At 30.5% G+C, this 15,939-nt stretch overlaps 1 protein-coding gene and 1 non-coding gene across 2 annotated transcripts in view; one reads left to right on the top strand and one right to left on the bottom strand.

Annotated features, from left to right (window-relative positions):
- The window catches only part of LOC113398380 (uncharacterized), a 619,887-nt gene extending 604,849 nt beyond the window's left edge, over window positions 1-15,038 (bottom strand). The window contains exon 1 of the mRNA XM_026637094.2: window positions 14,717-15,038. The gene's annotated coding sequence lies outside the window, so the exon portion shown is untranslated. The remainder of the gene's footprint in view (window positions 1-14,716) is intronic.
- Window positions 1,221-1,291, top strand: Trnag-gcc (transfer RNA glycine (anticodon GCC)). Its single transcript has one exon. It is a non-coding gene; the product is annotated as a tRNA-Gly (tRNA).
- Window positions 15,039-15,939: the final 901 nt, after the last annotated feature.

Here is a 15,939-nt window from a genome sequence, read left to right as displayed (position 1 = left end):
GCTCGGCGGTGAAAGAAAACATCGTGAGGAAACCTGTATGTATCTAAATTCAATAAAATTCTACCACATGCATATCCCCCAACCCGCATTGGAGCCGTGTGGTGGAATATACTCCAAACCATCTCCTCAAAGGGTGAGGAGGCCTTAGCCCAGCATTGGGAAATTTACAGGCTATTAATGTAAAAACATCTGCTTGTTCATATGCTTCATGTTCTTCTTGGTCTAGTAGTTTGAAAATACCAAAGAAAAATTCAAGTGTGTTGGGAATAATAAAACATAAGACAGACGAGACGTGAGTTAATGTTTCAGTAGTTACCGATTATCATTACGAGCCATGCATTACGACGCGTGTCACTTTGAACATGGCGATAAACTTGTCCGAGATATCGCGATTACTCGATGAGTTAATTTATCAATCGATACATCACTATAATCGATTTGCTTTTAATTAAATTGATAAGATAATATTCATTAATAAGTTTTGTTTATTATAAGTAACACAATAAAATGAAGGTAAAAATAAATTCGTTATCTTCACCTCTATGATAAAACTTGAACTCGGATGAGTCGGTATTTTAGTAATTTAGCATAATATATTATTTTATTTGTACTCATACTAAGATATAATAAGATAGAATGGAATAGTACTTGTTGAAAGGTATTTATGCGCCGTCATATATTGTACCGTCAAAATCAAAATATACTTTATTCAAGTAGGCTTTTACAAGCACTTTTGAATCGTCGTTTAACAAACTATTCTAACGAGTAGAATCGGCAAGAAACTTACTAGTTACTCTTTTTCAACATATAAATTTCAGCAATACTTAGTATTGCTGTGTTCCGGTTTAAAGTGTGAGGCACAAGGGCACATGACATCGTAGTTCCCGAAGTTACCATCAGTTGACCTATTTACCCAGCATATAACTTAAAAAAAAGCCAAAATATGATAGCTGTCATCATAAAAATGGTTACCTCTTAAATGCTCAATAACTTTTATCAGTGTTTCTGTGGGTTTGTACATTTCTGCACAATATTGTCCAATTACTCATAATTATAAACATACAATATATTATTGCTCCAACAGCGGAATTCTCAGACATGCAAACTTCGACGTTATTATGATTCAATATACCAAAATAATTTAAAACCTTTAGTAATTTCGTTTAGATTCTAGTGGTAAGTCACAAATACGACGCGCTATTTTAACACATAAGTTGTAAGCATCGGTGGTTCAGTGGTAGAATGCTCGCCTGCCACGCGGGCGGCCCGGGTTCGATTCCCGGCCGATGCATCCTTTTTAATTTTTAAGTATATATGTGTATTTATTATTACCGTATATATTATATATTACATATTTTTACGAAATAATAAAGAATTTTCTTATTTTTTTGTAAATAATATTATTAAACGATTATTATGAAATGTCTGGTCAGATATCACAAAGAAAAGCGATATGAATTTAAGATCAAAGAAATATTTTAAACGTGAACTCTGACCACAAAACCATAATTGCCTCTGGGCTATTTTCTCGAACTTCAAAAGATACCGGTAGACGATCCATTGTGTACAATTAAGAAAAACTCTTGGTTCCGTAGCAAAAATACTTATTAAAAGCAATATTTACGTTATTGCAATTACTTTTTATTGCGATAGCAATAGTGTTTTGTATTTTTTCAACTGATTGATATCTTGTATTGCTTTTTCTCTCTGTAATATCAATCGTATCACAATCGGAATGTTGTAGATTATATCTTACGTTAAAATATAGCACATTAATTAATTTAAAAAAAAAGTATATTTAAACCTTATCTCTCAAAGAGATATGAATAAATACGATAAATTGAATTTTATATAAAAAAAAATATTTACACTTTATACATATATTACATGTATATGAAAAAAATAATTTATTTACATATATAAAGTTTAAAGAAAAAAATATCAGGTATCAATAACATTGTATACAGTTTATCCTTTTATCGAATTTTGCTTTAAAATAAATCATACCATAACAGAAATAAGCAATTTTACTGCGGTATTCCGAAAAAACCTCAACCTGTTCCCTATTATTAACAACATGTGTTCAAGACTTGTAATTTCGACGCTGATACTCGTCATTAGTCCGTCATTTTACGCCATTGTAGAAGCGATAATAACTTTACAAAGAATGACGTTATACTTTACGTTCTTTTTAAAAATTCCCACAGATAAAAATATGCAGTGAAATTTGCGATTAAAAACTATTTTAAAATTATTCGAATAAAATGGAAATATAATATTTTAAATACAATAACATTTTTCATTGTTATATCCTGTTACCAAAAACATTATTTTGTCTCCATATATTTCTACGGTATTTTTATACGTATAAAAGAAACCCAGCTAAACGAAACAAAGAAACCAAAGCTGTTCATCGTTCAGGTTAATATACAGCGAACATAATACTTTACATATTGTCCATAATATTGAGAACAAAGTTGAGTCTATATTCCATCCAGAAATACCTCGAAGCAAATAACCTTAACAGTCATTATTAAGAGTAATGAACGTTTATTACTTTTCTTTAAAATTGCCTGCTTTGACAGGGCTCATATAAGTTTATGAAAATAAGAGTTGCTAAACGGGTAATAACACGGACTTCAACTTAGACGTAAACATACAAGACTTAATCTTAGTAAGAAACGTTCGTTTAATAAAAACTTTTCTAAGTTCAAAAAAATTTCATACAAAATAATCTTTCAAGTTTTAAATCAAGCCAAATTCCATTATCAATTGTATTGAAACGTCTTCGGGTAGTCTTTAAATACTAATTACCCAACTAGAACAATAATGTTTATACCCACAACATCAACGTAACTAAAAGTCATATAAAAATTTGAGCATGTTTGTACGTTGCAATAACCCACCCCTGTACAGCCATTAGTCGCTCTAAATTCAGTGAATACTCGAATAAGTTGAGTCGATTCGTATTCATAAAGTGGGAAACCCAGAAACTAATATGAAACGTAAGCGAAGCTTATTACTTAAAACTTGTGAACATTTGAAACGTTAAATAAATTGCGGCAAGTTTGTTTCCTGAAAACTATTTGTACAGCTTCAGCTGCTTTCAAGGTGTTTTGTCGGTTGAAAGTTTTTACACTCTTATAACGTATTTAATATAATTTGAAACGATCATACGAGAAAAATCTTTTTTTCAAATCCGGAACAAGATGACAGACACTAAGATGTTTCCGTTTTTGTCATTTTTAGGCTATTACAGCAAATTTTTACTAAACTTCACAATAACAGAATATCATATAGTTGTGATATTCGATACAGATTCTTACGATATTATGGTTTTTAATTTTTTATAATTATAACTATTACAGTTGGAAATTTGATTTTAAAATAATCCATCAAAAATGCAAGCGAATTAAGTAATCACGAAAGAATATATTTTTATGTTACAAATTAAGTTTACGTCGTATCTTAATATTTTGACAGCAGAAAAAAGATGGTGTAGTGATCTCTGTTAAAACAATATGGGAATCCTAGCAGAAGGCGTCGACGCAAGAAGCTTATTAGATAATTTTACAAATCATGTTGGTCTATTTGTAACTGTAAAAACACTATTAACTATCCAATCATAAAAAATATATTAACGTTAAGTGTTTACGCTATAAATTCACGTCAAATTTACCAAATTAGTCCCATCAAAGGCCAAATACCAAGAGCTACGATATTGCATAAAAAGCGAATAGTCATTGTTCAAACCAATATAGTATCTTGAGCGCGTGCCTGTCCCTTCAGAGCCATGACGTGACTCCAAACTTGAAGTGTCACTCGCTTGCTTTGACAGATGTCAAATAAAACTGTAGATACGGTCGACGTCGCTTGACGGTTCCGGCTCATGTGAAATTGGTGGTATTTTTTTTTTTTTCAAAAATGAAACCTGTTTATCGTAATTCATCTCCAGCCTCAGACGAATATATTTCAAATGTATAGTTTAGAGACGATCATATCTTTGTAGTTTATATTTTATTGTTTATCGACCTAATTAATAAAATTAATTATAAAATATAATTTATTTATTTATTCATACGTATACAAACAGAACATATGTACATTAAAATTACGGATTTACACAATTTTGAGCTTGTACAATTAATATGCCATATGTGGTAAATCAATGAATATTAATAAATTTAATTAATTAAAGCCGAGATGGCCCAGTGGTTACAACGCGTGCAACTTAACCGGTGATTTCGGGCTCAAACCCCGTCAAGCACCACTGTTGATATGTATAACGTAAAATTAATTAGCTTTTAGTTGCTACATTAAACTTGCAAATATATTTCATTTTTGGTTTTTCCTAGACATCTTCATTCTTCTTCTTCTTCTTTCATCACATTCAAAATTATTATCAAAGATTTATTAAATTTGAATACTATAAATAATTGTTCTATTCTAGTTATGAAGTACAAGTTACGTACTATATTACAATTAGTTTACCAAATAAAAAAAAATTACGTCAAGGTTTTAAAATATGAACATAGATTTTTCTACTTATTTGAGGATAACTTCAAAATGTGAAATAAACAAAAGCACTTGAGATGATAAAATCATAGCATTTGAGGGCCACTTAACACCTACATTCTTGGTCACTAAACTTTTACTATACCTTAAGTATTATTTATTTTGAGATAACGCGGTGTATAATGTTAGCGTTAAGTTATAAATAACTCTGTTCCAACATTACCATACCCCAACAAAAGATTACTTCACAGTATATATAGATAAAAGTATCTTGTATACAGTTCTTCTTTTTTATAGAGTTAGTCTCCATATACATACACAAATAACATGAATAATTTCCCAAAAAAAACCAATCGTTTACTCTTCCAGTCACGTTTATTAATAGGACTGTCTATCGTAATGTTGTTACTGAACTATTAAAATTTAAACATCCGTATAATTAATGACTAAATGCTTCTGTTCTTAAGTTCAATCTCTAAGTAAAAACAAGAAATCATTCAATGTAACAAATGTGACAGCGATATTTAAGCCAGCTCCACTCCAAATCCTAAACTTACCGCACAAAAAACATCACTATTCCGAAATCCCTACAAAATATTCCCACAAATAAACATTAGCTGTCAGAGTACATCGTTCCGTTATATTTAGAATCAGAGGGGCGTTCAAATCAGATATTTTAATGGACCAAATACATTATTCAGCGATACGAGACGGTCGCGTCAGATACGAGATTAAAAATGTAAAACACACTTCGACACTAAAGATTGACTTATTTCAGCCTGATGATCTATTTAATGTTTTACCAAATCTCACCTTTCATCTTTGTGCATACTCGATTTGCACTTATTCAGAATAAGTTTTATTCCTTATGATCAGACAATCCGTATGGCGTCACACAACCAACAAAAGCGGACTGTTCGTTTTTAATTTTATCTTAATGGCTGCCGAAAAAGTGCCTCTAACAAAAATGAAATCGTGTTCCAAAGATATTATGCAAAGGAGAGCACAAAGCTGGATAAGGGACCAGGCTAATTGTATGGACAACCGGATGTGAGGGACCGGAAAATGGTAAGGAAATACTCGACAGCTAGAGGAAGCCAAATATTTAATCCCCGAATTATTTTATCAATAGCTGGTACATAGGCCATGGTGTATTGTGTATCGATAGACTTTTTAAGGTTTCTTGTATTCGTAGACCATATCGAAATAACAATTTATTATTATAAATACTAAATTCAAACAGTATACTTCTCTGTCACTATAAATCTTCCCTCCATGTCTTATTTATATTTGAGTTCTTAGTTATATAAAATAATGTTAACATAACTGGACGGTACACTCCTCAGGTATCGGGGATTTGGCAAAGATTTTTTACGACAAAGGGACTGACGTTTTTTATTGGTTATCTTTTTTTTCATATTGATACTCCTCCGATATCGAAATAAAAGATGATTAACAAATGGCTCTGTTGGTATATAATTATATTTTTGTCTCGGTAATGGCCAGTTTGAGATGCTATTCGTCTTTAAATGTTTTGTAAACAATTATCCAATACGAGTTAAGACTTGCCCACCACCTATCATTCGTTGATCGTACTATAAAACAAAACCTTAACGTGCACATGCCAATAAAATGTACAGTTTTAACAGAATACAATAACAAGAATTCACTTTATTTATAAAATATGATTTTGTGGTTCGTAAAAATTGCGGAAGTCAGATGGTGTTTGCTATGGTAAAACTAACAAGAGAATTAGATTATATCAATACCAACCGCGTCAATGTGCCAGAGAATCTTGGTAAAAATAGCAACGTTAGAATTTTAAAATGATTGTTTAGGTTTCAATTTCTAAAAGCATCAAAACAAGAAACAGCTAACAGCTGTGAAAGTAGCCAGGAAAGAATCAACAAAATTCTTGAGATTTTCGTGTAAAGTGAAGAAATAACAATCAGAGAACTCGTAAGACCCAGAGTACTCATGCGTAATAAGGTTGAAAAATTCACGAACAAATTCAATCAAACGCTTCAATAATAAAATGAGAGGGACCATCTATCACGTTCGGAAATAGGTCGATCCACACGGAGTTCTTTAAAACGGTCTCTTCAACGAAATGTAGATCGGTTTTAACTACATTACCGTTTGAAAATGGAGGTCACGGGAAAATTGGCTTTACGCTGTTGAAACGAAATTTTACTATCGCTTGGGTTGGCAGAGCGCTTACGGTATCTCCCGACCTACGACTCGAGATAGCAAATGTATAGATTAGGGAAGCACTTCAGTTGAGCGACATCTGTACATCTGATGCCTGAGATAGACGCTGCTTTAGATTGGCGCCTTAAAATCGTTTGATTATAAGCCCTGCTCTTGTACAAGTTATAAATAGACATTCTATGTACTTTATAGGTATATTTTTTCAAATTTGACATTTGTAAATGTCAGAAAATGTCGTGTCCCAATTTTGTGGAGAAATTGAAAATAGGTTACTAGCGACTCATCAAAGAGCTATCATAAAGAACGTCCGACACATGTCGGAATAGAGAATTAAGCTCGGAATCCTCTTATTAGTAAAGGCCTTTGGTAGGATTTGGATCTCCCGGCTTTGGCTCTCAGCTATTACGTATCTATGTAACTGTAGACATAACATCCCCTAATTGCAAGATGAAACCGAAATTAATTATTTATATAAAGGACAAATAAAAATAGTTTTATTCTATTTTATATGTTATTTTAAGCCGATCGCAACTTTATTTATTTTGTAATTTTTTTCAAACTGGTGTGGCAGTATAGATAGAATGTTGAAACGAATATTTTTGCACGATTCAGTGGTTTTTGTGTATACAGTGACTCGATACGTTACTGTCAAATAAAATCTATACATACAATCCTAAAAACTACGCAGGCTACAAAACTATCAATATGTTAACAGCGGTATACGTTCCACTGGTTTTTAATATTACGCCATCAATATAAAGAATAACTGTTGACGCTATTTCACGTACATACAAAGAATAGGGACCAATTTATCGCCACATGCAAACCTAAGTAGATAATTTACGATCTTGATGAAAAAGGGGTTGCGGAAAAAACCACGGCAAATAGTTTTTAGACCGTTAGATATAAAGTTGCAAATGGTATTAGTTATTCGTTGTGTGTTCATTTCACGCATATGAAATGTAATAAGCACCATAAATCTGGGGTGCAAAGACATTTTTTGCAGAGAGACAGAAAAATATACTTTAATATTTCAGTTGTTAAGTTTGAAATTGTTTGCATATTCTTTTCGATACAATATGAATAGAAACGATACAAGCCCCTTTTCGGTAGCATGGGGTGAACTTAGCAAACAGTTACCCCATAGCATGCAATATTTATTGCAGCTACTAACCTCGGGGATGAAGATTATGAAAATGCAGATGTTGATTCGAAATTTATTTGACATTATAAATTATGCAACATAAAACTTGAAATTTCTTTTCTCTTTATGAAATATCGGGAGTTGTTGACACTTTAATTAAAATACTTTCCGAGCAAACTTATTTCGAGTCGTAATCAATTTTATTGGTAACAAAATAAAATATTAACAAGATTATATTTCGGTTGTGTTAAAACAAGGGCAAATACCATCTTGTAATTACTTGTATCAAGGAAATAAATTATACGGATTGATCGATACATTAAAGTCATTGTTAGTACTGGTTTGCATTTAGTATCATTTTTATGCATGGAGTCTAAGCGAAATTAAACATCTTTTGTGGAAACTATGCAAATTAATTGACAGGCAATTGTTGCTTTTTAACGGGTCCCGTAATTTAATATTTCTAGAGCAGTTAAATACAAATTAATCCTTGCTAAAATCATAAAACTTAGCAAACTTTTAACACACACACATTAAGTTCAACACTTAAGCAGAATACCTAGACAAGACAATAGTTTTTATCAACTTTTAAGACAGGTTGTTTAAACTTTAGAAATTTTCAGACAATACTTAACGCCTCGTTGTAGAACCCGATTATCTAAGGAGCGAAGTTCAAATCCCAGGTCGAGCGCATGTTTGCTTTCTAAACATGACTCTGGGTAGTGATAACAATTGTTTAATATTGGCAACGATGCAAATGTTCGGCCTTTGCACTGATGTGGAACAATAATTGACTTTATGTTAGTGAAAGAGATAGCTAAACAAGAACGTGGAGAATGTCTGTGGGAACGGTTGACATTTCCAAAGTTCTCAACACTGTACTGATAAATTTAAAACTTTTTGCATTTGAAACATACGAGGAAAAAATAAATTTACATAGGGTTTCTGTATAATAATTTACATGCTAATATGTTTTGTCTAAAAAGAAATACGCGTATTAATAAAAATAAACGCCTTACGATAAAATTTTAAAGCTAATAAAAATATATGTGAATAGAAATAATAAAATAAATAAAACAGTGTTTTGCAGTTATTAAAAGACAAATTTATTGACAAGTTTGAAGACGCCTACAAAGTTTCGTAAGCCGTATTAAGGTTCCCTGCAAAGTTATTGATGGTGTTTTTTTAACTCGAGTAGTTATTGTCTAAGTTTGCAAGTTATGAATGTGATGATGGAAGAACGAAAGCTGATGTTTCATTCTCGGAAACTTTGCCCTGTTCACGCGATAAATAGGAAGTTTTATTTCGCTTACAGCAGTTTGTTATTCGAAACGAATCATTAAACTGACGTTATTTCTTTCGTGATTTGTTTCGATATTTGGTATGGTAATATGAAATCATGATTTATTATTTATACTTCTTACAATATCGTGAATTTACTTGTAAATTTCCACAAATAATTCAAGATCTTAAAACTACGAAATTTAAATTTAATCAAGTTTTTTAAGATAAGACCGCAAACAACATTAACCATCACGAAAACAAATTTCACTACTAATAACATTAGCAGTTACTCGAGTTTTAATTCTAAATTTTGATTCCCTTTAAATGAGAGCGAATGAGTCTCAAACTCGTCCTATTAAAACTTATTACATCCTGTAATAGATCCTCCGGAATCAACTGAGCCGTTGACACAAGCCAGATGTAAGGACCACTCGGGAAGTTGCTTAAAGTTGGTAACAAACTGATTTCAACTAAGAAACTTCTTGAGAGCTTATAAGTAAAATCTGAAATATATGTTAAATTTGACTTACAAGTATGCACTGAGTCTATATTTCGGGTCCAACGAGTCCACTTCAAAAGTTGTATTTCGAATAATCTCGACATAATTTTAGATAAACCAATTGTTAGATAGCTGGTTTGAGTTTATTCATCATTATATTTTACATTGGTATATCATTTACTAAAGATAAATATTAACAGCTCGGTGATCACGTCTATATTAAAGTCTCTAGAATTAATCTCAACATTACCAACTCCGACAAAGCTTTAGAAAATAAAGTCGAGCTGTAATGAGTGTAGGATGCACGGCAACCGACCGCACTGTTGACAGAGAGACAAACAACCTCTTGTAAATACCACTTCGTTGCGTTTAATGGTTTTTCTAGACCCACTTTTATGATTAGCTCATCCGTGCACTAAGCTATTGAAGGCGAAATATGTTAGCTAAGCTAAGTTCTATTTGAGATAATATTCAACAAAAGCCTCATTTCTGTGTTGATTTTTATAAATGTATACTTAGTTTAATACATATATAAAAACTTCTGGATACATTCATAAATGTCTAAAGAATAGATGTGTTAATTTTTTTGTATGTATTATTAATTGTGTTATATGAAATATAATTGTGATAAATTGTTAAAATACGAGTTAATTTCTGAAACTGCTAAGAGTAGAATTGACGTAACGTTTTGTAACACAGTATGATCATATGAATACTCTTTCTAGCTTTATAAGAGTTAATAGTGAAGTGTGTACCTAGTGAAGATTCTTCAACATTTTCGCATTAACGTTTTTTAAACATAATAAGTAGTTCAAAAAGTAAAAGACGAACTGAGAGCAACTAAAACAAACAGACGGAATGCCAAAGTCAGCAAATGTTGATAGAGCTACGCAAACACGCCTTTTGTGGCTCCACCGTGCAACCTACCCGTTTTATTTTTTAACTTCTTTTTCATTAATAAAGTGCATAATAAATAAGAAATTTTCAATTTAATAATCAGAATTAAACGACTAACTCAGATGGAATTTATAGAGAAATGAATAATAAGCAATAAGATGGGATATCCCCAAAAAAATGTCCTATTAGTAAGACTTCTTGCTCAAGTTTTATTGTAAGGGAGAAAATGAAACATATAAAGGAAAGTAATAAAAATAAATTGATACGTTGATGTTTATTCTTACAATCTACTTCATTAATGTTCATAATTGGACACTGCAAAACGTAATTAACCCCTTAATCTACCCCGCAATGAACAATGTCCAATTTTACTTAATTGGAAGAGGCGATTGCTGTAGTCATTATCATTAATTAAAATTTGTATAGAGTTGTTAAAACGAACACTTCTTTGGGGACGATTTCGATAAAATCACCATTATGATAAAGATCGATTTCTGATTGGTCTAACAATCGCTTTTTCATGATAAATATTTACAGCAACAACTAAATGTTGCAATTAATTTGCTCATTAAGAGGAAATAACCCATACTGCTTATTTAAAATAACTTCCTCAAATGAGAGGGCGTAATTAAATTCAATTGCGAAATGATTAAAAGCGTAGCGCATTATCGAAATGATATCGTCACATACGTGGAAGAAGATATCTGTCAGATTGACGAAAATCATTTGAGGGCTGAGTGTCCCGCTATCCACACCCGAAGCCATTTGGGTAAATAAGATAAACATAGATAAGTGTTCTGTTGATGCAAACAAAGCGTCGACAAACAAACGTTAGTGGTCAAACAATGAGTCATTGGAATTTAAGTCAGCATACACAATGTTATGCTTCTAAGTTTGTCGTTTAAATGTTTTGCTAACTTATAGATGTTTTGTAATACCAAGCTGATACGTTTTGAAAGATGTTCTACGCAATAAGTTACTACAATGAACCGACATTAGAATACCAAAAAGAAGCCTGAATATATTAATTTATTTCATGCCAATTTGTAATATAACATAGTTTGTAATGTAAGCCTGTAAATGTCTCATTCTTGAGCTAAGACCTCGTCTCCCGTTAAGGAGAAGTTTTGGACCACCCTGCTCTAATGCTGGTTGGTGGATATACATGTGGCAGAATTTCACTAAAATGAAACACATACAAATTTCCTCGCGATGTTTCTCTTCACCGCCAAACACGAAATGAATTATAAACACAAATTAAGCACTTGATAATGGAAATAAAAGATAACTAAGGAAAGATCGAGCATTGATTAAACAATAAAACAAATAGATATCCGACCAACCGAAACCAGCAAGCCACTTTTTATCGAATACTTCACCAAAGAACTCTTAGAATTGGAAGCATGGCCAAACTTTTTTTGAAAATCATTCACAATACCTTGCGTGATATTTAGTCCGTCGGAAAGTCTATCACGGCGTATCAAATCGTGATTAGACGGTAATCAAACAATTATAGACCAACGCCTCTAGTCCAATGCGAATGGGCCCTCCATTTGCATCGGCCTGTAATTCAATTAATTGAATTAAATAGAAACCCTAATGGCGGTACCTCTGATGACGAATTGTACTTTAATACCTGGGTATTTTTATTGAGTAATAAAATTTATTTATTACCAAGTCGCGTGTCTGATATATCATTGGAGTTCACAAACCGTCAATGAGAAAAGTTATGTTTGCTGAGATTTTTTGGCTACCATAATAAATCATTATGAATAATATTACAACTTTGATTTATACTAATGTAGATTAAGCTAGTATCTTTATAATACAGACATTAAACTTGTACATTGTAAAATTACATATTACCATTTGAACCAATACATCAAATTTTTTACGAAAATAAATAGATTAGCTAACAGACAAGCAATGCATACATAATCTAATATTATAGTGTTTTGCTTTTGTTTTATCCACTGATTATCAGTTATATTTATCAGTGTTCTGTAAATTGTAATTTATAAACAAATGTTATCATATACATCATATGTATTTAAGTATTACACTTTTTTATTTTTTATTTTAGGTAGGCAGACGGCTTTCGTTGGCACTGCTACGAATATAAATCACACCCTACAACGTCAATGCGTCGCCAACCATGGCATCTATGATGTTATATCCACTGCCTGTAATTACTGTAATAACTCTGGCCTACTCAACATTCAAACCAAACAGCACTTCAAAGTAATGATGTTTGGTGGAAAGAAGTACAATAATTACTATGCGGGTGGTATGTCAGCCCCCACAAAGCAATCCCAACATAAACAAATAAATATAAAGTATTTATTGAATGGTAGCATATACAGAAAAAATCACACAATCCGAAAATCTCTTGTTAAAATAAATACCAAAATAAATGTTTACATTTTCAAGCGTAAATTCAAACACGCAATTGATATGAAAAAGGCAATGGTCGGTGAATTTCAAAAGTTAACCAACGAACAACATTGTCATCAATAATTTATGAAACACGAATTGAAAATGATATGAAATTTCAGAATACATAATTGGCATTGCTTAATTATTCATGCTTATTATCAATTAATATTTATTTGTCAATGATTAAATTAATTTTATTCTCGCTGAATTTATTTTTACAAAATTTTAGTGATAAATAGTATTATCTACATAATATAGAACAATTTATAAGAGAATTAATATTATATTATAAGTTATTTCGTCACATGATGATGATAATTATATTGAAAATATAGTGACTTAGATAATTTATCTATAAAAAATTGTGATGACTATTAATTAAACGTCAAATGGTCTTATGTTAGAATATTAATGAAAAATATATTCTAAATAATAAATGACTTGACTTGGATTGGCTTCACAAATAAATTTATTTACAAAACTATTTATAGTTGTAACATTACAATAGTATATTAAATATTAATTCTTTTATGCATGTTTAAAGAGAAATGTACTCTAGATAACCTTCGATGAGAATACTTTTCATAATAAATTTATCATCCGCATATTAAAAAGATATAATTACTCATACAACAATAATCAGTTTGTTATTATAGTGCGTATATAAAATCACCAAAACAGAATTGAACATAATTATAATGTCAAAAATGAATGGTTGTTTGTGATTCATTTGTTTTATTTGAAAATGTTTGTAACATAAATAATGTAATTACATTATATAGCTCTATATGTTTTAAATCATCCTAATATTAACCCATTTTCAAATTCATTCTTTTTCATGAAGAACTTCAAAATTGTATGTTTTGTTTACTGGTTTTCCTGAGTTAAAAAATCTAGAATGAGGTAAATATTCTTACATATTATTTTAATTATTTTCAACATTCATTTAAATTTTTTTTTTTTATTTCAAGAGACTCATTATTATTAATTTTCAATATAAAATACAACAATTGTTAAAGAAATTGTTTAAAAATAGTATAATAGCATAACTTACGAAAATTAATAAAATCTAGCATTAGCAAATGTTACTTACAATTTACTCTTTAAATTAATTCTTGATATACCCCCTTTTATTTTTTGTATTGACTGTAGTAAATAAGAGCATAAACATATGTTTACTATCATAAATTAAAATTCTATCAAAACTGGCAATTGAACGTCACAAAATCGAGATGAATATTCGTAATATGGAAGATGATACCTTAATAAATAGTTACCTTTTACTTTTCAAGTTCAACAAGAAAGCAGCCCGAGAGGCTGTATGGAACGGTCGCGGACAAGTTGAATGACCGTGAAAAATAGTACAAATATTTTATCATTACTTCGAATCTAGATTACACTGGTTACATATCAAACTCATCTCGCCGCAATACAATGTCTAGCTGTATACAAATACGCGGAATAATAATAGAGCTACAATTATACCTATCGATCTTATGATAGAATGAATCTTAAAAATAGATGACGAATTCGTTTCTCGTTTAGTTAAATCATATTACTCAAATGTGTAATCTATTAATTCCACAAAAAGTACGCTACAAAGTTTAAAAAGTTGAACTTATATTATTAAAACTTTATTATCAACTGTACATGCGCAATCGAGTTAAAAAGTAAACAAACTAAGTTTACGAAAGTTAACTATATTTCACAGTAACTTGAAAAGAACATACCTTTAAGAATATTTGTAGGTAATCCTAAACGAAACTTGAGCTTAAACACAATATCCAATCGGAATATTATCACAACATTCCACTGTAAAACCACTCTTAGAAAACTGGTAGCTTCATTCACACCAAAGTTGTAGCACTTTTTGAGAGAAAAACTGAATAAAACAACTTTTAAATTCACTTGGCACCACCTAATCAATTCACTAAACAACTTTTTATTAAAGTTCACAGTCAATAATAACGTTTTAATAGTTAAAAACTTTTTAAATCGTCGTAAACAATCAGAGCAACAATCGGCACGCGACGGCCATCTTCCGCCAAAGCGGGGTTATATTTTGTATCCACTAGAGGGAGCTAGACTTAGGAGTTGAGAAAGACTAGCCGGGGAAATTATAAAACAGTACCTAAACATAATATGAAGCTTTATACCACTAAAGCTAAAAATAATTCGATTTAATATAAATCTATTTTTCTACATTTACACAATTTTAACTTTTAAATTGTACAGTTTTATACACACTTAATATACACATTTAATTCAATTACATTTTGTTAGAATCAAGAACGGAAGAAATTTTAAATTGCGGAAAATTGAATATATAGATATATCTTCTCTATAAACATCTCATACATATATTCCTATTAAAAAGTTAAATATCAGACTTAAGAGTGTGAATGTAATGATTTTTGAGTAACTTTTTACACTAAATGCTATGAATTTTTTTGTGATCATGTCTAAATAGTGGATAATTATTTTTAGCTGTAAAGATGTTTAAAATGAACTATTTTTTAAAAAAATAATTACAAATATCAGTTAAAATAGGTATTTTCATTGTTATTTTTAGTTTGTTCATATTATCACTTTACATTCAATTGAAATGTTATAATAATTAAATGAATATTAGATTAAGTTTAAAATAAAAGTTTACCAGGTCATTACGAAGTAAATAGTATTATTATTTAATTTACTTATTATTATCTTAAATGACATGGTATAAGTGTATATGCCTAAAATATTTAACGCGCCTGGCAATATTAGCATGTAACGTCAACTGGAAAGTAAATATTGTTTGACATTTGCAAAAGCTAAAAAAGCTCTATTGCTTGTATTATTTTGAAACTGAACGCAATAGTCATATATTATATAGGATAATTAAAGACGCTATAATATGGTTAGTGCTTGATAAATCGAACCGGTTTTAAAATTAGAATGCAAATTTTATAGA

This window comes from Vanessa tameamea, chromosome 26 (assembly GCF_037043105.1).
Source record: "Vanessa tameamea isolate UH-Manoa-2023 chromosome 26, ilVanTame1 primary haplotype, whole genome shotgun sequence".
Classification (NCBI taxonomy): Eukaryota; Metazoa; Arthropoda; class Insecta; order Lepidoptera; family Nymphalidae; genus Vanessa; species Vanessa tameamea.
This window is presented reverse-complemented; position numbering and strand designations above follow the sequence as displayed.